This window comes from Micromys minutus (assembly GCF_963924665.1).
Source record: "Micromys minutus genome assembly, chromosome: 6".
Taxonomy (NCBI): domain Eukaryota; kingdom Metazoa; phylum Chordata; class Mammalia; order Rodentia; family Muridae; genus Micromys; species Micromys minutus.
In genome coordinates, this window is record NC_137975.1 from 57679044 (window position 1) to 57683116 (window position 4073).

Genomic DNA, 4073 nt, shown 5'->3' on the forward strand with positions numbered 1-4073 from the left:
TAATGTTAATTCCACTTCCCCAAGAAGGGCAGACCAGTCTCAAACTCAAGAGGTGACTTCATCTGAACCTTCCCATTTTAATTAGCAAAATAAAGAAAAGCTGGGCCGGGCAAGGGAGGTGGAGAGGGCTGAGGAGGTCAGAGAGAGGACAGAGGGAAAGGTTGTGGCAAGATGGAGGTTCCCAAGGACCAGCTAGACCTAGGTGACATTGATTGGCCTTAAATAGCTATGAACATTAAGGATTTTATAGGTCTAATATCTCATATAGAAGGGCAGTTTGTATCTTTGTCTATATGATGCTGAAAGACTCCCGCTTAGCAACAATAAATGCCATTTCTGTAAGGCTGCGCACACAGGGCGGGCCAGGTCAGGGACCCAGGTGGCCAAACAAGTTGGTGGGCAGCCAGCTTGCAACAGACAGAAAACAGAAAGCTCCTAAACAAGCCCTATAAGGCAGCTGCTCTCAGAAGAGCCCAAAGCAGCTATCCTCGAAAGCTGCAGCCCTGGCTGCTACCAGGAGTTGTGTCCTTGGAGCCATATTTCTGCCATAGTTCCCACACTTAGGTAAGCCCAAGGCAACTATTCTCGCTGCAGCCCCAGCTGGTACCAGGAGCTGTTTCCTTGGAGCCATGTCCTTGGGCTCACTCCCTGGCCACATTTAAACTAACCAATTAGAACCCTGTTGCTATGCTTCTGCTTCTGTACCTTGCTTCTGCCCCCCAAGCCCTATAAAAAGGGGACTGCCCCTTTGTCTGGCGCGCAAGTCCTCCGAGAGACTATGTGCCCACAGGTACCTGTGTACTTTGATCAAATAAACCCTCATGCTGATTGAAGCCAGTGGTCTCGGCTGATTCTTGGGTCCTGGGGTCTCCTCAGCTAAAGGTCCTCTCAATGAGGGTCTTTCAATGCAATCCTGTTGCGTAGAGTGTGGATTGAGAGTTGAATATATAAACCTGTATGAAAAGCTATTAGGCTGTAGAGTTGTCTTAATGTGGGATTTTGGGGTAGAGAAACACCCTGGGACAGAGACAGAAAGCAGGAAAGTAGAAAACCACCAGAGAAGGGAGTTTCAAAGACAAGTTGGGCCGTGGTGGCTCAGACCGGTTGCCAGAAGTGTGCATGGCTCCGAATCAGGGTCGGGCCTAAGGAGTGAGACCTCAGGGTCTAGAAAGAGAAAAACCATTTTTATTTTTTTAATATTTACTACAATAGCCTTTCACTTGTGATTCTCCTGCCCCCACCTCCCAAGTGTTGAGACTACAGACATGTCCCAGTACACCTAGACTACAGACATTTCCCACTACACCTAGACTACAGACATGTCCCACTACACCTAGACTACAGACATGTCCCACTACACCTAGACTACAGACATGTCCCACTACACCTAGACTACAGACATTTCCCACTACACCTAGACTACAGACATATCCACTATACCTAGACTATAGACATTTCCCACTACATCTAGACTACAGACATGTCCCACTACACCTAGGCAGGTTTTTTTTGATATAAATTTTGATCAAAAGATAAAATAACTCACACTTTTGTATCCAACAGACTCTTGCATCCCACTTGTGCCATTTATTGGTGGTATGGCCTTGGGGTGAGGTATCTAACATCACAAGACTCCAGTTTTTTCACCTGTGGAGTGAAAGTGAAGTCTCCCTCGGGCAGAGAATCACAGAGAACCAAGATATCCACTAAAGCCATTAGTGTGACTCCCCTCTCTCTCAGTCAGCAGCCTTTCTCTCCTCTCTTCCATTCCCACCCCTCCTCCTGAGGAACTTACCTAACTCCATTTTTGAAGGCAGGAGCCATTATGCTGTCTCGTTAAAGATAAGTTTCCGTTTACAGTAAGAGTGAAGTTGCTGCTTTTAAGTCTGTTTCCTGGAGCCTGTCCTGCCCCAACCCATGCCCTTGACTTGTTTTTGAGGATACCCTTACGCTCCCCTGCTCTCTGTGACCCTTCCATAAAGCCCTTCCTAGTTGCCTGGCAACTAGTTTCTGAGATTTTTCTGTAGTCCCTTATTGCCTCATTGTCTTCTGTAAACCTGCTTTACAAGTACTTATATTTTTACTCCTTACAGGGCACCCAAGAAATACATTCTGGGCTGCCCTCTTCATTTTTTATAAATATTTATTTATTTATTTATTTGTTTAATGTATGTGAGTACACTGAAGCTTTTTTCAGACACACGAGAAGAAGGTACCAGATTTTATTACAGATGGTTGTGAGACACCATGTGGTTGCTGGGATTTGAACTCAGGACCCCTGGAAGTATAGTCGGTGCTCTTAACTACTGAGCCATCTCTCCAACCCTGGGCTGCTCTCTTTAACTCAACTCAGTAGACTGGTGGTTGGCCAGCTTTTGGATGTGCCCCAATAAAATCAAGTTTGCTTCAGATTGGCTCAAACAGTGGTAGTGATTTTATCCTTGCCCAGTGGGATTAGCACTCCGTTCCTCTCCTTTCTCTTTCCCTCCCATCTCCTCCCCTTCCTCCCCTTCTCCTTTTTCCTTTCCCCTCCTCTTCTCTTCTGCTTTGCCACACCCCAGTGCTGTCCTGTGGAACACATTTTTCTGCTCAGAGGAGCAACGTGCATCCTTAATGCTAGTCCCATGGAAGAACAGGAGCAACTGAAGCATTTCCTACTTTGTGCCCGTCCTCATCACAGCATCTGGTATGCTGCTGTCTCATTGTATCTGCTCAATGGCTGACTTTGTCTTTACTTGATTGGATGAGCCTAGCAAGTTACTTTCTCCCACTTGAATCTAATCTTTTGGTGACCCCAATAAGTCTGCCTATAAGTGACAAGGCCAGGCTGACTCCATGGCCTGCTCCAGCCTCCATGCCTCAGTAATAGTTCCAGAATACCTAGAGACAGAGTAAGATAAAGCTCATCTACTCCAGAACTCCAATGGGCTTTAAATCGAGCCTGTGAGCTCACTGGATTGTCCCTCTATCTGGGTAATGGGAGACCCCAGCATGCTGGACTTCTGCAGAATAAAACACTCTTTGCATTTACATACTACTTGAATTTGGGGTGTCATTCTTCAGCAAATCATGGACCCTTACATAAGGGGTATCTTAGAGTGTCTTAAATATAGTAGCTCTGTTTTTTCTGCATCTTGTCCAATGAAAATCTACCTGCTGCCTTGCTAGCCCTGCCTCTTCTTTTTCTGTACCTTGTGCTCTTGGCCCCTGAACTTCACAGTTCCACCGTCCTTTCAACACTACTCACCCGCTAAGCACCCGGTAGACCACCCTTTGACACTTGATCCCAAAATCACTCGTTTGCCTTGGCTCAAACTCTTGACTCCTGATTCAGGTTAATGGGACAAGGGTGAGGGGCAGGGGAAGTGAAGGTGATCCAGGAACTCAAAAGGCATCTGCCCTGTCCGCATGGATGTGGCTTTCTGACCTGACTTGGGCAGGAGAGGGGAGGGAGGAACATCTAGATCTACTTTGGTTGTCTTTTGGCTTTCTGAATCATTTGTTTCGTTTGTTTTTCTTTTGTTTAGTATTTGAAACAGGATCTCATTATGTATCCTGTTGTGTCTGGAACTCACTATGTAGACCAGGCTGTCCTCTAATTCATAGAGGTCTACCTGGCCTCTGTCTCCACAGACTGGGAATTAAAGGCCTATGCCACCATGTCTTGCTGACATGATTCTTTTCAATTAATTAATTGATTAATTAATTAATTTTTATTTGCCTCACTCTGAGTTGGGAGGATGTGTTAGAAAGATTTTTTTGGTTTGGGTTTGGTTTTCGAGGCAGGGTCTCAGATAGGCCGAAGCTGACCTCAAATTCTTATGTAACTGAGGATGGCCTTGACTCCCAATCCTTCCGTCTACAGGTGTGTGTGGCCATGTCAGGGGCTAGAACCCAGGGCTTTCATGTATGTTAGGTAGACACTTGGCCACCTGAACTATACCCATAGTCTGGGAAGTCCATTCATTCACTAGTTCATCAGCCAGCACTTACTAAATGTGCTGCCTTCCACCCAGTGTGGAGTGCAGTTTACACCGACCAAATGCTGACCTCAAGGGGCTCCATGCATTGGA